This window comes from Giraffa tippelskirchi, chromosome 1, assembly GCF_054371585.1.
Source record: "Giraffa tippelskirchi isolate mGirTip1 chromosome 1, T2T-mGirTip1v1.2.pri, whole genome shotgun sequence".
NCBI lineage: Eukaryota > Metazoa > Chordata > Mammalia > Artiodactyla > Giraffidae > Giraffa > Giraffa tippelskirchi.
In genome coordinates this window covers 40,823,366-40,846,606 of record NC_137275.1, presented here as the reverse complement: position 1 = coordinate 40,846,606, position 23,241 = coordinate 40,823,366, and the positions used below count along the sequence as shown (strand labels likewise).

General features: G+C 44.7%; 1 protein-coding gene and 1 long non-coding RNA gene across 3 annotated transcripts in view; both read left to right on the top strand.

Moving 5' to 3' along the window:
• LOC145544904 (uncharacterized) overlaps positions 1 to 23,241 on the top strand; it is a 216,956-nt gene that overhangs the window by 6,630 nt on the left and 187,085 nt on the right. The gene's annotated exons all lie outside the window — the stretch shown is intronic.
• Positions 32 to 23,241, top strand: part of LOC145544918 (uncharacterized) — a 60,064-nt gene continuing 36,854 nt past the window's right edge. The window contains exon 1 of the long non-coding RNA XR_014081724.1: positions 32 to 81. This is a non-coding gene — a long non-coding RNA (uncharacterized LOC145544918). The remainder of the gene's footprint in view (positions 82 to 23,241) is intronic.

Below are 23,241 nucleotides of genomic sequence, written 5' to 3'. Positions count from 1 at the left end.
GGTTGCTATGGAAACAACTGAATGCAAATTTTAAGTCCCTTGAAGTTAGTCATCTGCATAGAGGAGAGAAGTTTGGAGCAGGTGTTCATTTTTTCATTTGTTTTGTGTGTGTGTGTTGTTTTTTTTTTTTTGAGAGAAAGAGATACCCTAAGGTTGGGGCAAAAAGAATTTGAGGTATTTATCCTCCCCCAGATTCAACACTTTAAAAATTTTTTAATTTTTTTATACAGTTTTTAAAGGTTACTTTCCATTTATAATTATTACAAACTATTGGTTATATTCCCCATGTTGTATAATACATCTTCAAGGATATATTGCCCCTTTCCTCCTCACACTGGTTGCCCCTAGTTTTTCCTTATTTCTATGAGTATACTTTCTTTTTTGTTATATTCTCTCACTTGTATTTTCTGGATTTCGCATGTAAGCGATATCATATAATATTTGTCTTTTTCTGTCTGACTCAAGTTTGAGGTTTTTAATCTGGAAGAGACCAGATTATTTAGGCCAGTGGTTCTCGTATTTGTGGGAGAATCATCTGGAAATTCTGTTAGAATAGATTTCTGGGCTGCATCCTAGAGACTCTGATTTAGTAGTTCTGGCCATTTAGTAGTTCTGACACGTGGCCAACATGTCTGCCTTCCTAATAAATTCCCAGTCCTGTTGGTGTGAAGGACCACACCTTGGGAAGCACTGATCTAGGCACCTTCCCTTTCTCTTAGTTTAAAACTTGGAGAGGTGAGGGGCTGGCTCAAGGTGACTCTGAGAGTAAGCAGAAGAGTTGGGGTTAGAATCAACTCCGTCTTCTCCCTTTCCTGCATCCCCTCTGTAAGGAAATTGAGCCCCAGGTTGGTTATTGCCAAGGTCATAGAGCAGAGTTAGCAAAGAACCCAGATCTTTTGACTTCTAGGCTTGTCCTTTCTTCATGGGTCTCCAAGATTTCCACGCCTAGAGAAATATAGTCCCAGGGGATTGCTAATTTGCCCTTTCAATAGCCAGGTTATCCAGAAAATATTTCCCTTCAGAGCAGAGAACAGGAGTTTGCACTGTTCAGTAAAATGAATCTTGAGCCTCATGATAGGGAAGCTCAATAGTAATGAAAAGCCTCTCGGGCTTGGGATGAAAGTTGCAGCTGGTGTTGGGGAGGAAAGACTTGCCGCTACCCTCTTAAGTTCAGTATCTGGAGTATGCAAATTAAACTAGCAAAAGACCAAATGGCAGGAGAGAATAGTATAATCTTATGAATATTTTATTTGCACACAAGTTCAGAGAAAAGAAGTGAAACTCAAAGACAAAGTGAGACTAGGGAGCTTATATGCCATTTTAACAAAGGAAAGTGGGTTTGGGCTTCAAGGGATGCAAATCCTGGGGAAACAACCAGGAAACATACCAGGGGAACTAATGGAAGACCCAGGTTATTTAGTAGGGTCTGTTTCTGCAAACTCTTCTCAGTGTAATAAGAATGCTCTTCCCTTCCTGGTATGGGACGGGAAGGGGAATATCTTCACGAAGGGAAATATGTGCTGTGCTCTGTAAGTGGGTAAGAGGAAGGCAGAAAACTCTTCCCGCATCTAATGACTCTCAATTGCCTTTAGCTCAAAACAATCTTTATGTTGGCATATTTGGGGGGTGGCATATTCTGGATGCCTTCACTGGATTCAGAGACTTGCCAACATCAAGGGTGATGAAACTCAGATGTTTGTTAGTGCATTGTCGCAGGGTTTAGGGTGAGAGAGTTGGGGTGACAGTCATCCAGCCCAAGGGAAGATATGCTTAGATTAAGAATTACTGAAAGGACTAATAAAATTAAATTTCAAATGATTTTATTTATTTTTATGAAAAAAATCTCCCCTTAATTGTGTGTTATGTTTTAGAGACTAGTACTTAATGATGCAGCTTAATGAAGAATTCTATTTTGGCTTTTAGAAAATATCTGTGTTAACCAGGCCTGGGTAAAGAAGAGCGATTTTTACCACCAGACAATTACTAAGGGACCATTATCTACCTTATCTCAATTATGGGCAACATAAGAAGGAAGAAATAAACAGCTGTAGGAGTGTTGGACTTGCAAACGCAAACCTATTAAGTGAAAGCAAATCTCATGATCCTCCTGCTTTAAAAATATCTTCCCAACCTGGAGTCCCTGTGCTTGGATTAGGCACTCACCGCTCCCTGAGTTATCCTGCAAAATGTACCCAGGTTGTTTGCATGTCATTCTGAAGGAGTTCATTTATCAGCTCACTTCTCTTGAGTACAGGATAGGAATAGGAGGCAAAGCAGAAAATGACAGAAAGGCGCACAGAAAGGGCTGCCTGGGGGCCTGCAGACCTAGCCATACAAATACATTATGTAAATTCAGTACTCTTCTCGGGATTATGTATTATTTTTTTCTCTCCAATTTAGGGACTGTAGTCAGCAGTTGGCCAGGTGGGAGGAGTATTTTGGGTACAGGGAACCATCTAAGAAACCCTGAAATCTCTCCCAATGGTGAGTCTGAAGTTTTTCTTCCACCTCTGCTCTTCTTTTAAAGGGGATCACTCCTTCCCAGACTTTCTGGTGCACTGTATGTGTGTGTGCGTGCTAAGTTGCTTCAGTTCTGTCTGACTCCTTGTGACCCTGTGGACTGTGGCCCACTAGGCTCCTCTGTCCATGGGATTCTCCAGGCAAGAATACTGGAGTGCATTGTCATGCCCACCTCCAGGAGATCTTCCCCACCTAGGGATCGAACCTGCATCTCTTAAAGTCCTCCCGCATTGGCAGGCAGGTTCTTTACCACTAGCACCTGGGAAGCCTTAGTGGGCTTAATTGTGTGTTATGCCACCTGGGAAGCCCTCTGGTGCGCTGTAGGTCATCAGCAATTAATCTGGAGGGTATTCTCATCAGCAAGCCCCTGGCGGTAGCATATACTGGTGCTGGATTGGCTGAGTTCAACCCTACTTCTGCCAGCCTGTGACCCATGGGCAAGTTACCAAACCTCCTAGAGCCTTGCTGTCCTCACTTGTAACAGGGAAATCATCTATCTTCTCTATCTATCTACTCTATTACCCTCTTTCACACAATAGTGCAGATCAAGAGGAGGCATTATCAAATCCAGACAACCGCAGACTGAGTTTTTCAGAAGCAGATGCTGAGATGCAGTTTGGGGTACACGACCTCTATAGGGGTCCTCTCCTGTGAGTGGCAAGGGGAGGAGACAGGCCTGGGCAGAGGGAGAGCTGGGCTGCAGGGCAGGCCCCCCAGAGCCCTGGAGTGACTCCTGCCCATCAGAGTGGCCCCAGGAGGGGCTGAGATGGCTAGCTTGCTCCATCCCTGCCTCACTCAGCCACCCGATGAGACTGCCTTGGGAAAGGCGCACCCTGGGGTGAGGCCGCTCCTTCATCAGAGACAAGCCTGGCGCTAACGTCTGGAGTTGTTTGCTGGCCACAATCCTGGAGCAGAGCAGCCAGGCCCTCCCTTAAGGCTGGGTTGTGGGTGCTTATCTTCACATCTACCAGGTAGGCACCCTACAAAAGGCCTCCTCTGGCCACTGGAACCATCCTCTTTTTTCCATCTTTTTTCCATCCTCCATTCATCTGCTTCTCTTCCACCTGCTCCTTCTGGAACTCCCCTTTCCCCCCATAGTCCTGAAAGCCCTCAGGTCCCCTGAAGTGTATGTGTTTCAGCTGTTGTCTGTACAGTTCTACGTAAGCAGGAAGTTTAACATTTTTTCTTTTTAATCTCATTCAGATAATTTGCCAGTTACTCATGACTCCTCTTTTACTCTGGTAGAGAGGAAAAACAGCCAGCTCTATTCTGCTGAATAGAACAACACAGATGCTGGTGAATGCACTGTGGGCCCACGGCCCGCCAGCTGGTACTAACAATAGGGAGGAGGTTTGCATGCCTGGCTAACAGATTTCTAAGAACACTGTAGGCCGCCAAAAAAGCCATTTGGGCTGGTTTCTTTTCCCTCTGTTACCTCTCCAAGAGATAAAGAGGCTGATGGATCACGAATGGGAACATGGTTGTGATCACATTTGGGAGGAGGTGAATGTCAAGGGTGCTGGGAAGCCAATGTACAATATAGAGACTAGGAGAAGATGGTAGATTTCTAATGCCTTTGACATGCAGAAGCTGCTCTTGTCAGAAATTTGACAGTGTGTGGGCAATAGGAAGCCCAATTATGGGCAAAAGGTGGGAAACAGCTGGGAGGGCCCCCAGCTGGATTGGTGATTGTCTTCCTCTGATTTGGGCATCACTTCCTGAAGACACCTGTGTTTATGGGTGTTCTGGTCTGCTTCTCTCTGGGCCCCTGGATTGTTCTAAAGATGGCAGAGAAGGAGAGCATTGCACCACTCAGCTGTGTGACAGAGAGGGCCACTGATTCTGTCTTCCGGTGATTGATGTTCTCTACATGGAATCTCCTGCATCTGGGCTAGAAGCCCATGTCAGGGGCTGGAAGAGACCACCAGCTCCCTCCATGGAAGGCAACCATGAAATCCACCCAATGGGGGCCTCTCGTGCACTAGCTTCCTTCAGGAGTCCCACGAAGGGGTCTAGGGGAGTTCTAGGGAAGTGGGAAGTCCCTTTCAAAAACCATTTCAAGCCTTGGCCATTCTTTTTTAAAGCATTTTTACTTTGGTAAAAACACTTAACATGAGATCCATCCCCTTAACAAATCTGAAATACATACATTATTGTTGATTAGAGGTGCAATGATGTACAGCAGGTCTCTAGAGCTTGTGTGCACGTATGCTAAGTCACTCAGTCATGTTCAACTCTTTGCAACCTTATGGACCATAGCCTGCCAGGCTCCTCTGTCCATGGGATTCTCCAGGCAAGAATACTGGAGTGGGTTGTGATGCCCTTCTCCAGGGGATCTTCCCAACCCAGGGATCGGACCCCCATCTCTTCTGTCTCCTGCATTGGCAGGTAGGTTCTTTACCACTAGCGCCACCTGGGAAGCCCCTCTAGAGCTTACTCATTTTATTTAACTGGAACTTTATGCCAGTTGGTTAATAACTCTACATCTGTCACTATCATTCCAGGCTTCGAGTTTTGGATATCTCATATAAGTGGAAACATGCAGCGCTTGTCTTTCTGTGTCTGGGCTTATGTCACTTTGCATAATGTCCTCAAGGTGCATCCACATTGCTGCTTATTACACAGTTTTCTTCTTTTTTAAGTCAATCCTTAGACATTCCGTGGCAGAAGCCAACAGAAGGACCCCCATTTAGTTCCATGTTTGGGGAGGTTAGCCTGGAATCCCGCCATGCCTTATGCAGGAAGAGGAGTATGAGGTTTGGGTTGTTGAAACTTGATTCTTGCAGCAATGCTCCACGTCATTTGTGAGGACGTGGGCATCTAGAGAGGCTGAGTGACTCGCCCCAGGTCTCACTGATCATGAGCCGTGGGGCAGGTCCCGAGTTTTGGCCCCATCTGGCTCCACGGCCTTTAGGTCTGTGGTGACTCTGCTTCTGATTTTCCTCCAATCAGAGAAGACATGGGGACATAGACATATAATCCCATGGAGATTCAAGTCAGGCTGAAAATACTCAGGGCTTCAGAGGATGCTCTCATCCTCACATGTAAGTGGTCAGACATCTGCCGTGCTCTGCACTCAGCACATGTGAACACTGAGCCCTTGAAATGTGGCTCGTCCAAACTGAGACATGCTGTGTGAATTTTAAAGGCTTAGTATCAAAGAAGAAGGAAAACTATCTCCTTCATGATTTCTAGATGGATTATATGCCAAAATGATATTTTAGATAAACTGAGTGCAATAATTATATTTAAAAACTATACTTTGTATTTATAACAATATGAAATATTACAATTAATTTCACTTGGCTCTTCTTACTTTTTAAAATTGTGGCTACTTGAAAATTTAGCATACCCAAGTGGTTCACATTACATTTCTTTTTTAAATTTTTAAAACTTTTTCTTTTGTACTGGGGTATAAACAATTAACAAACAATGTTGTGACAGTTTCAGGTGAACAGTGAAGGGACCTAACCATACATACCCATTACATTTTTATTGGATTACTCTAGATTCACCCACATCCCTGAATGCCTTTACTCTATCTTTAGCTTCTACTTCTTCATTTGATATCACTGTTACTGGTGGTTACTGATATCATCATCTGCTTTGGACCTTGAAATTTAAGAGGTAGTCCACAGCATGATGTTACTTTATACTCAAGTACACATTGTTGGGGCTTCCCAAATGGCTCAGTGGTAAAGAATCCACCTGCCAATGCAGGAGACACAGAGACATGGATTTGATACCTGGGTCGGGAAGATCCCCCTGGAGGAGGGCATGGCAACCTGTTCCAGCATTCTTGCCTGGAGAATCCCATGGACAGAGGAGCCTGGTGGGCTACAGTCCATGGGATCGCAAAAAAGTTGGACACAACTGAACATGGGCACACACACACGCACACACGGTTATAATCAGGTGTTCATAGGGGTCTTGGCAGTTTAATGTCAATGAAGAAGTCGCCTGGGATTATTCACTCAACAGATATGTATGTAACATCTTCTTATTGACGAACTATTATGCCAGGTTCTGGAACTATGTTGAGAACAAGAAAAAACAGTCTCTGGGTTCAGGGAGCTTATAGTGGTGGGGCAATGGACATTACGATGGTTAATTTTATGTGTCAAATGACCTGGTCCATGGGGTGCCCAGATATTTAGTCTAACATTATTCTGGGTGTTTTGGGATGTGATTAACATTCGAATCTGTAGACTGAGTAAAGCAGATTGCCACCCCCAATGTGGGTGGGCCTCATCCAATCATTGGAAGATCTGAATAGAACAAAAGGGCCAAGTGAGAAGGAATTTCAGCAGTGACCCCTTGAGATGGACAGCAGTCTGTTCCTGTCTTTGGACTTGCACTGGAATTTACACCTTCTGCCCTCTTGGGTCTTCAGCTTGCTGGCTGCAAATCTTGAGACTTTTTTTCAGCTTCCATAGTCATATGTGCCAACTCTCTGTAATAAATCTCTTTATCTCTCTCTGGAGAATCCTGACAAATTCAGACACTAAACAATGTACATACTGGATAATTATATAACTGCTTAGGGATGTGGCATGTGGTGAGCTGATATGGAAATATCTAGGGGCATAGTCTATTCCACCATCTTCAGGGTTACCCTAGGCTCTGGCCTTTCCCCAAAGCATCCTGGTCCACTGGGTCATCTCCCCCAGTCTGGCCACCTCCTTGTGTCCACAGGTCAGGACATGACCAGCCAAGTCTCTACCTTAAGTCTGGGCCAGAGTGGATAGGCTCTTCCTGTGCCTTTACCACTCTCTACTCCAGGCAGGGGAGGTCTGCTCTGTTTTTCTGTTCCCCTCATTTCCTTTTTATTATTTAAATTTCTTTTGATAAGATGAATGAGCAAAAATGAACACCTTGGACACTTCTGCCACTTGGCATCATGTATGTTTTATGAAGTTTTGACAGTGAAACAAAAAATGTCATCCTTCTTTATATAACTCAAATCCATGTTTGCAGTTTTAGAAATGTCTTGCATTCCTGGTGGAGAGCTTGAGAGTGGGTCGGGGGTGGGTACCACACTGTGGATGTAAGCAAGTGGGCTTTGGATGTGGTGTGGTCAGACTAGCGTGGATGTCAGAACTGGCTGTCTACTGTCTGTGTGACCTTGGGCAAGTCATTCAGAACTGCCAGACCCCAGCTTTCTTGTCTGTACGATGGGGCTCATGCTGTGTACTAGGTGGGTTCCCGGGAAGATTAATGATAAAGTATAGAAAGCACCCAGCACCAGTCTAGCATACAACAGATGTCCAGTTAGTGGTTTCTGTTGCCTTGGTGGATAATTTTCTTGGGGAGGTTCCTATGTTCTCTTGTTCCTTTGTCCTAGTAAATCAGGTTGACAGAGGGTCAGAGCCTGAGCACTTAGGCTAGAACTGTTCTGGTTATCGATGAGAGCATCGCGCACTACCCTAAAGAACAGTTGTGCTGTTATGTTCATGGATCCTGTGGGTTAGAGATTTGGACAACACATGCAGGAGTAGCTTGTCTGCTCCACCATGTCTTACTGGGAAGACTTGGATGGCTGGGGGCTGGAGTCATCCACAGGCTTCTTCACACACATCTGGCTGGGGGTGAGGTGGGTTCTCTGATGGCTGATGACACTGATGACCTTTTCATATGATTATTGGCCATTTTTATATCTTCTTTGGAGAAATGTTTAGTCAAATTCTTTGCCCATTTTAACATTGGGTAATCTTCTAAATTATTGACGTATACGAGTTCTTCATATATTCTAGATACAATTTCCTTATCAGATATTTGCTTTGCAAATACTTCATCCCATTTTATAAGGCATCTTTTCACTTCCTTGACAGTGTCCTTTGAAGTACCAGTTTCAAATTTTAAGTCCAATTTACCCGTTTTTATCTTGGTCAAAAATCAGTTGACCATAATGTTAAGGTTTATTTCTGACTCCGGTTTTATTCCATTAATCTATATGTCAATTCTTTTGCCCATAATAAACTTATGCCATGATTACTGTAGCTTGCAAATAAGTTTTGAAGTCCGGAAATGTGAGCCCTTCAACTCTGATCTTTTTCAGTATGCGATGTTTTGGCATCAAAAACATATCCTATCAACAAAGCCAAAACTCTAGGCAAAACAGTGAAATAGACAATTTTGGGCAAACTGCCTCTCTTTCTATACCCCTTTTCTTTTTTTATTCCCTGCGAGCATTTAGACTCTACATGTTTTCCATCCAAGTCTTTATCAAAAGCTGCTCTCTGGGGATGAATATAATAAACTTTTTCTTACTTAGGTAAAATGACTAAAGAAGCTTAAAGTCATTACCATTCTCAGGAGAATTTGCTTTTTAAAAAAGGGAACAAAAATGTCTTAAACCTGAGGAATTACTGTCTAATGGTAACATTTTCTCTGTAAGCAGGCATAGAAAGTGCTTTTTTAAGTCAGGGAAATCGTCATATTGCATTCAAAAAGATGTTATGGATGGGTCCTTATCCTGCCTATGCCCACGGCCAACTTTGTTCAAAGTTTATTGATTCTTTCTTCCCCCACTGTGAGTTTTACACCCATCCCTTACTTGCTTCATGATCTTGGGCAAATTAACCTCTATGAAGCTCAGTTTTCTCTTATGCAATATGGAGAAAATCATTCCCACTGCAAAAAATGTCAGGCATTTGTTCTGTTTAACTATGAAAAATAAGACTGACACACATTTGGACTTAACAAATACAACTCCAAAAACCAAATGACCTCATTGCGATCTCTCCAGGAACAAAGGCAAGCTTTCTATTTAAGCGATTTAATTCTTCCTTTCGAAATCCCTAGGGATGGTATCTGAGAACCATTTAGGAAAGTCAGGTTTTATTGAAAACAATACCTGGGAAAATGGAATAGAGATACTCAATCTCTCTCCTCCTTCCTAGCAACTGCTGAATGTGGGACACCTTGCTCAGTCATCTTTGATTTGGAATAAGAATTTTTGTTTTTCGCACCTAGTGAGGACCTGTATTATACTTTCCAGCTCTTCCCAAGGGTCAGCATATCTGATCCTCCAGGCATTCCTGCGAGGCCAACTTTACTGCAATGTTACAGATGAAGCAGCTGAGCCCAGAGAACTAACAGACTTAATCCCCCAACCCTCTTTCCGTGCACGTCACAGATTTGTAAGGCTGAGTGAGAATGATCTTGACCACTAAGACTGTCACCTACTCCATTCCAGACCCCAGAGACCCATCTGTCTTTTGTTTCACACACTTTTTTGGAGATTTTATCTCATTTGGCCAATGGGAGCGCTTCTGTTCATAGAAGCCTCTTTGTTGATGTTTAAAGATGAGAAATCCAAAACATATGACCTTCAAACACAAAACACCTGCATATTTTCCCGAGCTGCTTTGTGAGCGGGGGAGTTTTAGTGTTGATGAGCCTGAAAACCGCTCCCTAAGAACAGACCCCGGTGCGACCGTAGAGCCGGACGCGGCTCCCTTGGCATTGAACGGCGGGCACCCTGTCCCCCGCCCCCGTGGCCCTTCCTGCCCTCCGGCGCCGGGCTGGCCGAGCATTCCCAGACTTGCCCGGTAGATGGCAGCATTGTGCAGCTGATGGCCCCTCTCCCTGCCCACTTTCCCGGTCCCCGTCTTCCCAGTGCTTGGCCGCGAGGCGCAGGTAACAGCTCCTCCAGACTCCTGGATGCCCGCCGTGCCGCACCATCTACAGGTGGTCAGTTCCTGGAGGGCCACAACAGATCTGAATCCACAGCATGGGTTTCACTCAGGCTTGGGTGTTTTTGTGGCTTCAGGCACAACCCGTTGCTTTGGCTGACTAATTGGCCCAGATCGTTACCCGTCCCTCCGCTCCCTAACACACACAAAGAAGTGCAGGAAAGGCTGATAAACGTAACCTATCGAAATGCTTTCCTTCCCCACTCCTTTTGTGCCGTGTGCTTTATCCTTGGCGACCCCCGTGTCCCCAGCCGCTCGGGTCCTGTTTCTTTCGCCGGCAGGGACTCCGCGTGCCTTACGATTCCGACTACCGCCGCTAGAGGGCACCAACGCCACGCGCTTGGCAGGAGCCCGGCCGGGACAGGGGCTGGCTGGTCCCGCGCCGCCCGCGTCCTCGGCTTGACCTTGGGACCTGCAGTTGCCGGGGGCGGCTGCCATTTCCTCTTCCCGGCCCTGTGGGCTCCTTGAGGGGTGCTCTGGGTTCCTTATCCTCAGAAAGCTCCTTCCACCCATCCCCCCGCCCCGCCCAACTTGCTTCTGAAGCGTGCTGAATCTTACCACCTTTTAAACATCTTCAAGTAAACCTCAGGCAGAAGGGAGGGAGGGAATCTTTGTGACGCTGAGCTCCTCTCTGCTGTCTACCTGCGTCTCTCATGACACCTTCCCCCCCACCCCCCCAAGCTTTAGGTTGGCCAACTTCCTCAGTCCCCCTCACCACTCTTCCACCCACTCCCCTCCACTTCTCAGAAGCTCATCCTTAATTTTTGCATCTCCGTAGAATTGGCACCTTCTCCCCGCCTTCAAGATCTATTTCACTTCCACCGCTCTGGCTGTTCCTTTCTCTATTCTCAGAAATTTGCTTTCCTTTGCCAACCCTTTAAATGTCACTGGTTCCCGAATTCTATCTTTGGCACCTTCTCAACTTCCCTGGTGGCTCAGCTGGTAAAGAATCCGCCTGCAATGTGGGAGACCTGGGTTCGATCCCTGGGTGGGAAGATCCCCTGGAGAAGGAAAAGGCTACCCACTCCAGTATTCTGGCCTGGAGAATTCCATGGACAGAATAGTCCATGGGGTCGCAAAGAGTTGGACACCACTGAGCGACTTTCACGTTCACTCTCCCCACCTTCCCTGAGAACCTGCTTATGTGCCTGGAGCCAAAACCCACCACCACCTTCTCAACAACCACAAGCATTTGTTGATCACTAATCCTGACGACAGTCATGTTTTTATCTCCTGCTCAAATTCCCCTTCTGAGCTATGGACCCGTTTCTTCATTTTGCCAGGCCAACAGGGGCTGCTTGGAAAATATGTTTAGCAAGTAGTCTTTGGGCTGTTACACTGAGGGTGGTGGGCAGCCTTTGTATCTTGTTTAGCAGTGCTTGAGCTGACAAAGCTTCACCCAAACAGCTGGGGCTTCTCTTTCAAGGCTTGTCCAAGATTGGAAAATGTCCTCAACCAGTGCTTGACTGGAGGTGCCCTGACTGAATCTAACCATTCCTTCTTGCTCCGCCCAATGCTTCGCCCCTGTGGGAAGCACATCCGGCCACGTGATCCTAGTCTTCATCCCAGCCCTGGATGACTGGAGCTGGGCAGGATGCCTGACCGGAAGCTACAGAACTGGGGTGGCGGTGGGATGATCCGAGTCTTCTCTTGTGATTTTGGGACTGGAGAGCTGAGCTGAAAAGTCACCTAAATTGGGGGAGGGGTAGGTAAAGGATGAGTCAACAGAGGCAGCCAGCTGAATCAAGGGAGAAAGAAAGAGGGGAATGTCCCAGAATGTCTTAATTTCCAGTTTCTCAGGAAACCCAGCAGTGCTCTCTGCTCTTGGTTCCTGAAGGTTTTCCTGTATCCTTTCCATGGCCTTTTCACTTTGAGCCAGTCCAGAATTACAGCTATTTCATGAAGCGGAGGGTGGTAAAAGCAAAGAAAGGAAAGGCAGGCTGCAGAGAGGACCAGAAGCACTGAGTGGGCATCCCCGGGGGACTGACAGAAGCCAAGAGGTTAGTGGCTGGTGGTGGTGAATGTGGAGGAAGCAGAGAGACTCAAGCCCCCTTTCCCCCGCCCCCCCCCCCACCAGAAGTTACTATCTCTGTTACTGAGACTCTGCATCTCACATATCACTGGATCTTAGTTTGGAGTTGGTCAGCTATGGCTCCAAAAGTAATGTGTTTGAAAGTGTCACAAGACTTGCAGAATGGAATAATACCCAAAGATGAAGTAATATGAAGCATTTGTTAAATACTTGTTTTATGTGAGGAACTGAGGTAGTTTCTGGGGAAACAGAGGTGATTAAGACATGGTCCTTAACCTCAAGGAGCTCAGATTCCTGCAGAGATCACAAATATACCTAAATATAACACAGGGTGAACAGTCTAAAGTAGAATTGTGTACGAAAAGCTACAGGAGTATAAGCAGGGCATGGGGAACTAAGATCCTGCATGCCGCATGGCATGGCCCCTACAAAAAACTGATAGAATTCAATAAATGTGAAGCTGTACATTTAGGGTAACATTTTAAGTTGGTTTTCAAAGATTTATGTTCAGGGATGTTTATGGTCAAGAATATTTATGTCTCCATATTTGTGAAAATATTAAGTGAAAAAACAGGGAAAATGAAATATCCAGCTATTAGAAAATGATCAGATATCCTGTGTATTCAAAATTGGGTCCAAATCCCCACTTCTCCATTTACTAGTCATTATTAACAAGTTACATTGTCTCTGTGTGCCTCTGTCTAGAATGTGTGTGTGTGTGTGTGTGTGTGTGTGAGTCGCTCAGTCATGTCTGACTCTTTGTGACCCCATGGATTGTAGCTTGCCAGGCTCCTCTGTCCATAGAATTCTCCAGGCAAGAATACTAGAGCAGGCTGCCATTCCCTTCTACGGGGATCTTCACAACCCAGGAATTGAATCCAGGTCTCCTGCATTGCAGGCAAATTCTTTACCATCTGAGCCACCAGGGAAGCCTTTCGTTTAGAATATAGGGTTACTAATACTGCCTCATATGGTAAATGCTACATAAGCACTATATGATATTATTGCCTATTGATATTACATTTTTAAATATGCTTAATGTCATCCGCAGATGCTCAGTATATAATGGTAAGTGGGGAAAAAAGTCTACATTATGCAGTTTAATCTTATTTTGTTACACATCATGTGCATTTGTGTTTGTCTATAGTTTAGATCTTCTGCTTGGTCAGCTTGGGATATAAGATGTGGGCACACATCTCCAGTGAGCTAAGGAGAGGCCCCTTCTCACTACACATGAAAATTCCTTTCTCTTTCCCAGTGATCCCCATCCTATGAGACGCTGAAGGCTCCTCTGTTCCATTTATTAAGAATCAGTGGTGCTCCCACTTGCCTTGTGCAGACAACCTGGGAGAGTATGACTGGCTCACCATGGCCTGCGTTTGCTGCTCCCAGCACTGGGGCCTGGGGGAAGCAGTTGGCCACCACCTCCTTGGACCCTGCTGTCACCACTGGTCAGGGCATGGTTCTCATGGTTCTGGGAGGAGGGTGTGTCTTCTCATTGTTCTGTGTGCACGGTGGCCTGGGCTCCCTGTATTTCAGTTTCCTAGTTTACCCTTGTACACATTTTCCTCAAACTTGCCCTTGGTGCCCCAGGGACGGCTGCAGTAGAGGCCTTCTGTGTTGGCCTCGTACTGTGTGAAATCACCTCCCCTCCACACCAAGAATTCACTAGTCCAGGCTCTTGCATGAGACCTGTTGAACTCATTAGAGACATTTGAAAACAAGTGAACCTCAGGAGAAGTTGTTGGGGGTCTTGATCCCTTTCCTCCTAGGAAGCTTCTGGGCTCTCTCAAATTGGCTCACTGGCTCCCCAGTGACATCTGGCCTTAGTAATGGGGCACACGATGGACAGCCTTTGTTAAGGAAAGCATTGCCTGTGACTGGCATTCTTGCTTCTGGTTGGTAGGTCTCTGCCTTACATCCACAAAACCGAAAGAAACTGCCCGTGTGATGGTTTCCAGAACAAAAATGTGTCCCCAGATGACTTGTTAGACATGGAAGTGGCTGGCAACTTTTAACTTGCAGATTTTCTTGCTAACAAAAATTTTTTTTAAGATTCTGTCTCATCAGGGATACTGCTGCATATTCATGAAAAAGAAATTGACTGGAGAAAACTGTACCACAGTATTAGCCATGCTTACCTCTGGGATGCGGGATTCCAGGGGGCTATTTTTTTTTTTTTTTAGTATGTTTTGTTATGTTTTCCAGATTTTCAACAATGAATATGTATCACTTGCACAATTAGAACCATAGATCCTGCTAACAAACTTATTAAAAAAACAGTCACATAGAAGAAGACCAGATGGGGATATCTGTGTGAATTTTTGCCTCTGTCCTGGATCCACCCCAGTTATGGCAAGTGACAATCCTGTTTTCTGTAGGCAGATCTGCCTCTCCCCAGCTACCAGTGAGAGGCCACTGGGACTGTTACATAAGGGTTCTATATGGTCACCAAGAGGGAGGTTTAGAATTAGTCTTTGTGTTGGGGTCTACTTCTGAGTTCTAAGCCTTCCAACAAGGCTGCTGATCACAGCCACCCCCTCACAAAGTCTGCCATTGGGATGTCTGTGTGAGGTCCATAAGGTTACCCTCCGGCTTGACAATTTGCTAAAAGGACTCACAGACCTCAGAAAAGCTGCTTTCTGCTTTCACAGTTGTGGTTCATTATAGTGAAAAGGATGCAGATTAAAATTGGCAAAGGGGATATCGAGTGGAGTCCAGGAGAAACCAGGTATGAGCTTCCAGGTGGCCCCACCCTGGAAGTGGAGTTACATAATTCCCCCAGCAATGATGCTTGCTGGCACACATGAAGGGTTGCCAAATTAAGTCTCGGTATGTAGGGTTTTGGTCTTCCCTGGTGGCTCAGACAGTAAAGAATCCGCCTGCAATGTGGGAGACCTGGTTCAATCCCTGGGTTGGGAAGATCCCCTGGAGGAGGGCATGGTAACCCATTCCAGTATTCTTGCCTGGAGAATCCCCATGGACAGAGGAGCCTGGTGGGCTACAGTCCATGGGTTGCAAAGAGTTGGACACAACTGAGCAGCTAAGGAGAGAGCACACAGCATGTAAGGTTTGCATGAGGGGTCAGTCATGTAGGCATGTAGTGATTGGCCTTAGCTACTCAGTCTCTGGCCTCCCCAGAGGTCAAAATGATAGAGTCTGGCCCAGGTGAACAGTAGCATAAATTATCTGTCTTGGCCCCCTGCCCCTGGTATACAAGATAGTCTTCTCAGGCAGGATGTTCCAATAGATTACAGGTTATCACCCAGAGCTGCTCAAGGCCCTGCCTTCCTTTGCAAAGTGAAGAGTTTGGGCTCCCAAGCCTTCTGGGTAAACCCTTTACTGCCCAAGAGGTCAGGCTTTACAAACTTGGGCCTAACCTCTTTCTGTTTGGATCTTAGAGTTTTCTTGTTTTTCATCCCTTTTTAGATCATGGGGCCTGAGCCAGATGGGCAAAGCCCTGCTTTATCCTCCTTGTGGCTTTTACACTGTTCCCTAAGTCTCTGTTGGCTTCCTGGTAGCTCAGTTGGTAAAGAATCTGTCTGCAATGCAGGAGACCCCAGTTCCATCCCTGGGTTGGGAAGTTCCCCTGGAGAAGTGATTGGTTACCCACTCCAGTATTCTTGGGCACCCCTGGTGGTTCAGATGGTAAAGAATCCACCTGCAATGTGGGAGACCTAGGTTTGATCCATGGGTTGGGAAGATCCCCTGGAGGAGGACATGGCAACCCACTCCAGTGTCCTGGAGGATCCCATGGACAGAGGAGCCTGTCAGAGGAGCCTGTACAGTATCCTGTACCTGGTGGGCTACAGTACAGCCCATGGGGTCACAAAGAGTCAGACATGACTGAGTGACTTTCACTAAGGCTCTGCTGGAGGAAGATTTCTGTGTGGGACCTTGAGTTGGCTTGACATTCTCATAGTTAATATTTTATACCTTTGGAGCTGTGTCTCTGCTCTGGTCTCCTCACAGGTCTTTCTGAGACCCGTGGAAATGGGCTGTGTTGGCTATGTATGGATTAGAGTTTGGATGGTTGATGGCCTGTACTGAGGCCACATGGCCTGGCAGTCCTCCCAGGCTGGTCCCAGCTTCCTTCTCCTAGCATGTCTTGCAATGAATGCCGGTACCTTACAAAGTAACTTACTTCCTGCTGGGTGCAAATCTTTAAAATAGGTGAAGGTCAAAGATGTCTGGAGATTGTAGTTGACCAGAAGTTCTAATGAAAAAACAGGGAGGTAGTCATTAAGAAAATATTAGGCAGTGACAGAGAGACTGACAGCATTGGAGTCAAACAGAGCTGGATTTGAGTCATTGCTTCATTATTTTCTAGTTCTGGGAACCTGAGTAAGTTACTTGCTGTCTGAATTTAAATTATTTTTTTCATCCTTAAAATGGGAATATTAAAACTGGCTGTAATTCTGATTATAAAAAATTATATACATAATAATACATAAAATTATATACATAATTATATACATATGTATATGTATTATATACATATACATAAAGGCTAGCCCAGTATATGACATGTGATGGGCTACAATGAAAAGTAGTTACTACTAATGTTATTTGGCTGTATTAATATAATAGGTCTTTCTAGATCAGAGGGGGTAGTTGACACACTCTCAGCTTCATCTGGGGACACATGTTCAGTCTGAGACACTCTGCTCTAGGCTATGTGTGTGCATGTGTGTATGTGTGTGTGTGTGTATGTACATGACTGAACATTTGGAGTTTTCCCAAGGATGGTGGCCAGGAAGGCAGAGAGTCTAGAAAACATGTCATATGAAGGAAATGGGGATATCTAGCTTGGAAAAGAGAAAGCTTAGTTTGCTCTGCATTTAAATGTTTGCTGGGTAACCACGTAGACACATGTGGTGTAGCTCCAAACAACATACTAGATCCCAAGGGGAAACTAGGGCGGCCAGACTTGTCAGAAACAATTCCAGCTGTCTAACAGTTAGAACTGCCCATAGTAGAAAAGCTACAAAAAAAAGAACGATACAGTGGCACATTAGACTTCCCCTGATTTGTCCTGGTCCTGGAATCATGCATTGGAAGATATGTAACAGGTATGAACTTGGAGATTTCAACTTAGGATAGAAGCCTGGCTGAGATCAAACTCCAAGGCTCCGTATCTTATTGTCTGTCTTGTCTGTTTCTCTTGTTAAGATTTGGTAGGAGGCAGTACTCATAAAGACCCCTTGATACTAAATACTGTTATAACTTTGAAGAAGCTGTAGATACCCACGGAATGTGGAAAGTGAAATCCTGTTCTCTTCTACACAGTTGTCTCTCTAGAATGAAATTTCAGCTTGGTTTGCGAGAGTGTCTCAGCAAGTGTTTCTCTTCAGAATGATTAAAGTCATTGGGCCCATCTGGACTCATTCATTTTAACTATTCCATTTCCCAAGAATATCATCTCATTACTTTTTCAATGACCCAATATTTTCAGCACAAGTGAATGAATCCAGAAAGTCATTTCAGCCATTGATTATTTTTGGTAACCTTCTGATCCGTTCTGAATCCCTTTTCTTTTAATTTCCATTTATGTCCTCCTGTCTTGTCATCTGTTCTGAGCTGAAAATAGTAACTTGACTTGACCTTATTATCTACCATTTAAGATTTTTATAGTCTTTGGTTAAATCTCATCTTAATAAGTGTAGCTAGGATGTAGACTGTCGTTTCTTTCTTTTTTTTTTTTTTGAGGCAGCTCTTTTAGCTCATATCTGTTATCACAGGACCAACTTTACTATCCTTCTCTAGGTACGCCAGAATCTCACTTTATCTTATTGATAAGAGCTGGCTTCAAAGCCAGCCTTAAAAAAGATATACCTCTTTGCTTAGAAACTGAAAAAAAAAAAAAATCACCTCTTTAGCCTTGAACTCTCTCCCAGATCTGTTTGTGAACATACAAAAAAATTCTACCTACATGGAATTTCAAATGCCACTAGGCAGGACAGCATACTAAGTGGTGTTAGTTAGAACTGAATGTGGCTGGATTGATCAGCTCCTTTGCTAGGAGTAAAATCTTTGCTCGATAAATGCTAGGGCAATAGGAGAACTCTGGGCATTTATTTGGGCAAACGATATTCTTTAAGCCAACATGTGATGTTTCAGTAGTAGGATATGGAAATAAACATGAAATAGACACAGCAGTTGAACTCAAGGATCCACCGTGCAGGCGTGTGGTGGGACGGTGGGTTAAGACATGTATGAAAAGATAGACAGGCAAATTTCAGAGCCTCTTAGAAGACAAACTTCATATTTTGAGAACAAGATCTGGGTGGCCTAAACTAGTTTTCATACTAAGAAGTGGGGAGAAAGGAGACAAAGAATGGTGGAAAAGAATAATTTTCTTCCAGCTCTCTGGGATGCTATTTTCATTGAGGAAGAGAATTTCTTTAAATTTTTAATGATCTTTCTAGTGTGTCCTGCCTGGTTGAGCATCACTAAAACCCATCCAGTTCTTTGAGATTTGGACAGACCTCTGATACATGTCCTCAGGGCCTGTCTTTGGTAGCAACTCCAATTTAAGAGGAAGCAGCAAGTCAGCAGGAAAAGAAAAGACACCTCTTTCTTCATGTCTAGAGCCCTCCTCCTTTCTCTGTGTGACACCAAGTTGTCTTCATGTCCCCAAGCCCAGTTCGCATTCCACCTCCCCTGGGACACCTTCTCTGAACCCCCGCTGGACTGGAGCTCTGCTGAGCTGCAGTGCATCCAACCATCATTCTCCAGAACTCTCCAATGGTGGTCACCACTCCCTGGATGGCCTCTCGAGCTGTCCTTCCTGGTTAGGGTGGGAGGGTGGCCACAGTCATATCATCATCATCCCTCTCTCAAATAGTGGGAGAAAGGCTACCAGGTCAAGGCGCTGAGGATTCTTGCCGGACAGCACTCAGACTTGCTTATGTCAAGGGCTCACAGTCTAGTCCAGTCTTTCTCCAAATAAGATTTACTGGCATTATCTAAGATACATGAATTCTATGAGAACTTTAAAGCATTATTTCTCTTTCAATAATAAAAATATTTTTATCAGTTATAAGGGTTGAAATTATATTTTTTTACAATGAAAATTTGCTACTGAGAGACATGTTCAAATAAGAACGAGCTATGTTATTTAAATTAGGGTATTGTAGACAATCTCTGGGGTCAAGAGGCTGTTATTTCTGCAAAAGAAGTCCCTCATATTGCTCAAATTTGAGAGATGTTGGTTTAGTTGATTTCATTCATTCATTCACTCCATAAACATTTATTATATGTCTACACATCACATGGCTCTTCCCTGGTGGCTCAGATGGTAAAGAATTTGCCTGCAATGCAGGAGACCTGGGTTCGATCCCTGGGTTGGGAAGGTTTCCTGGAGAAGGGAGTGGTTATCCACTCCAGTATTCTTGCCTGGAGAATTCCATGGAAAGAGGTGCCTGGTGGGCTACAGTCCATGGGGTCACTAAGAGTTGGCTGAGCGACTAAAACTTTCACCTTCACCTTCAAACGTCATGTGCTGGGCACTGTGTCAGGCCCATGAGCAAGTGGTCATTCATGTTCTAGGCTCCATGACCCTAAGAGTTGTTACTGACTTACACGTGGGAGGCAGCACCTCCCATGTGGATCAGGTTGTCGATTTCTCTATGCTTTGTTTTCTCCATTAATAAAAGTCACAGTATCTTATCTATTTCTGTCATCTCAGAGGTGTAGGAAAACAAACCTCAAGATTAAAAAAAAAAATCCCGTGACAAATTACTTGTATCCAAATTTGGTGTTTCTAAGTCAGCTGCAGGTGCTAACTCCACATCTCTTCCACCTCCTGCTAGTCTTAGGGGCAGGATCTGGGGCCCATGGAGGGTCTCAACCAGTTTTAGCAGAAATGGGTTCTACACTGCAGAGCAGAAGATTTTTCACAAGAGCTGTTTTCAGATTTGTTTACACTGCCATCGACCTCCAATTTCACATTTCACAAACTCCCATGGGGCTGAGGAGTTACTCCCTGGAAATCTTCTCTGCTTAGCGGGAACTCAAGGCAGAGTTGCCAATGAGTCTGGTGTTTAAAGAAGAATCTGTCACAAAGCTAAGGGGCTTATTATTCATTCTAACGCTGAGCACTAAATAAACACCAGACTAGATGGAGACATAACCTGGGACCTTTTAACACGGAGCTAATATGAATAGCCATTAAAGCAGCACATTTGCAAACCCACCACCCACTGAAACATCTTTTGTTAACAATGCCTATTCATCCGGCAACTAGTTGCAGCACAGTCAGCAAGAACTACGGCGTGATGCTTACACATGTCAGAGTAAATCTCTAACAGGGCCACTGCCTTGGAATACCACTACTGCCGGAGTATAGGTGGGATACTCTTTGTGTTAAAGGGAGAAATTCCTTTTAAACTATGCTAACAGGCAGACGTGGACCCAGAATCTTTCAGCCTAGCTGGGAAAGTTTTCCTGATCCTGAACACTATATCCAGTAGGGCAAGGTTTGCTCCAAAAGCTTCCAGGCCTTGAGCCAGACTTCCCTGGGTACCTGCAATTCAACCTGTGTGGGCATTGTAGGAGACATAGTATAGTCCTATCCGTGGGCCACATGATTATTTACCAGGGTCTGCTTTCTCTGTGTGTGGAACAAAAACTACTAAGATCTTTGTCGGGGGCATGATGCCTTCATTAATTCTGCCAGGGTCTGTTGAGTGTCTACTTTGTGCCAGAGCCCACACTGGATACAGAGGTGGATAGGACACAATCCCTACCTTACAGATGCTTATAGTCCAGGTGGAGATATGGAATAAGGAGGTGATTCTTATACAGAGCAATCAGTGAAGCTGGCTGCCTTGAACTAGTCTTGGAGGTTTGGAAAAGGTTGGAAGTTCAGACTGAGACCAGAGGATGTATAGGATGTAGCAGGTCAGCTTAATGGGATGGGAATACCAGACCACCTGAACTGCCTGCTGAGAAATCTGTGTGCAGGTCAAGAAGCAATAGTTAGAACTGGACATAGAACAACAGACTGGTTCCAAATTGGGAAAGGAGTATGTCAAGGCTGTATATTGTCACCCTGCTTATTTACCTTATATGCAGAGTACATCATGAGAAATGCTGGACTGGATGAAGCACAAGATGGAATCAAGATTGCCAGGAGAAATATCAGTAACCTCAGATATGCAGATGACACCACCCTTATGGCAGAAAGTGAAGAGGAACTAAAGAGCCTCTTGATGAAAGTGAAAGAGGAGAGTGAAAAAGTTGGCTTAAAGCTCAACATTCAGAAAACTAAGATCATGACATCTGGTCCCATCACTTCATGGCAAATAGATGGGGAAACAGTGACAGACTTTATTTTGAGGGGCTCCAAAATCACTGCAGATGGTGACTGCAGCCGTGAAATTAAAAGATGGTTGTTTCTTGGAAGAAAAGTTATGACAAACCTAGATAGTGTATTAAAAAGCAGAGACATTACTTTGTCAACAAAGGTCCATCTAGTCAAAGCTATGGTGTTTCCAGTAGTCATGTATGGATGTGAGACTTGGACTGTAAAGAAAGCTGAGTGCCAGAGAATTGATGCTTTTGAACTGTGGTGTTGGAGAAGACTCTTGTGTGTCCCTTGGACTGCAAGGAGATCCAACCAGTCCATCCTAAAGGAAATCAGTCCTGAATATTCATTGGAAGGACTGATGCTGAAGCTGAAACTCCAATACTTGGCCACCTGATGCGAAGAGCTGACTCATTTGAAAAGATCTTGATGCTGGAAAAGATTGAAGGTGGGAGGAGAAGGGGATGACAGAGGATGAGATGGTTGGATGGCATCACTGACTCGATGGTCTTGAGTTTGAGTAAGCTCCAGGAGTTGGTGATGGACAGGGAAGCCTGGCGTGCTGCCGTCCATGGGGTTGCAAAGGGTCAGACGCGACTGAGCGTCTGAACTGAATTGAACTGAACTTGAGGGGATGGTGAAGAGTATAAGTCTCAAGGTGCAGAATAGCATGTCAGTTTGGAAATTACATATATTTCCAGATGACTGGTCATAGAATGCAAGATTGTATGATGAGAAATGAGATGGGAGAGGTAAACATCCTGGATTAAATTGCTTTTTAGTTATTTTCCCCTGCATTCTTTCCCTGAGGCAGACATGGCAGGGTATATCTCTCTGTGCATTAAACAAAACAAAACCAAAAAATAAAAAAACAACAAAAACTCAAACCCAACCCATGAGTAACCTTTCCAACTGCTTGGTTGACGGCTATTTAGAAGTAAAGTGATGATCTCTGCTTGCTCCAAGTCAGGTTGGGGAAAACAACACATGTGAGGCTAGTTATCACAGGGGCTGTGACCTGGTATTTGCCAGCGTTGCAAGTGCTCAACTGAAAGTTCATTTTTGAAGAAAGAAGGTTACTGGGGACTCGGTATAGAAACAGAAGGAACTGTGCCAGAGGGGTGCTAGGAGCAACTCTCACATGTGAATGCAAGACATTTGAATGTCTCGTTGTGCAGCCTTCGAGACCTGCAGAGGCAGAAATTGTAGTCCTGTGAGTAAGAAGGTGACTGCTTTGTGACAACTCCGGTTGTCAAATCAAGATAGCAGATGTAATTAACAGTAAGAACAATATCAAGTCTTGGCATAACGGCTTATGTATTCAAAGGATGTTGCAATAATTAAGATACTGGCTCAGTTGCTATATCAGAGAATAAAATAACAGTGGGTTTAATAGTATAAGAGGATTATTTCTTTCTCCCATGGAAATCTGAGCTGGTAGGTTTGCCAGGGGTGGTAGGCAGTTCTGCTTCATGAGATTGTACATCTTCTGTTTTGTTCATCCATTATCCTCTAGGGTAAAAGATGACCCACCACCATCACATCCAACTTCCAATGTGCAGAAAGGAGAGGAGAAAGTAGGGCAAATGACTCCTTTTTAAAGGCATGGTCTGAGAATATCTATTCTCTTTAAGTTGCCTTGGCCAGCAGTTGGTTGCTTGGCCACACCTAGCTGCAGTAAA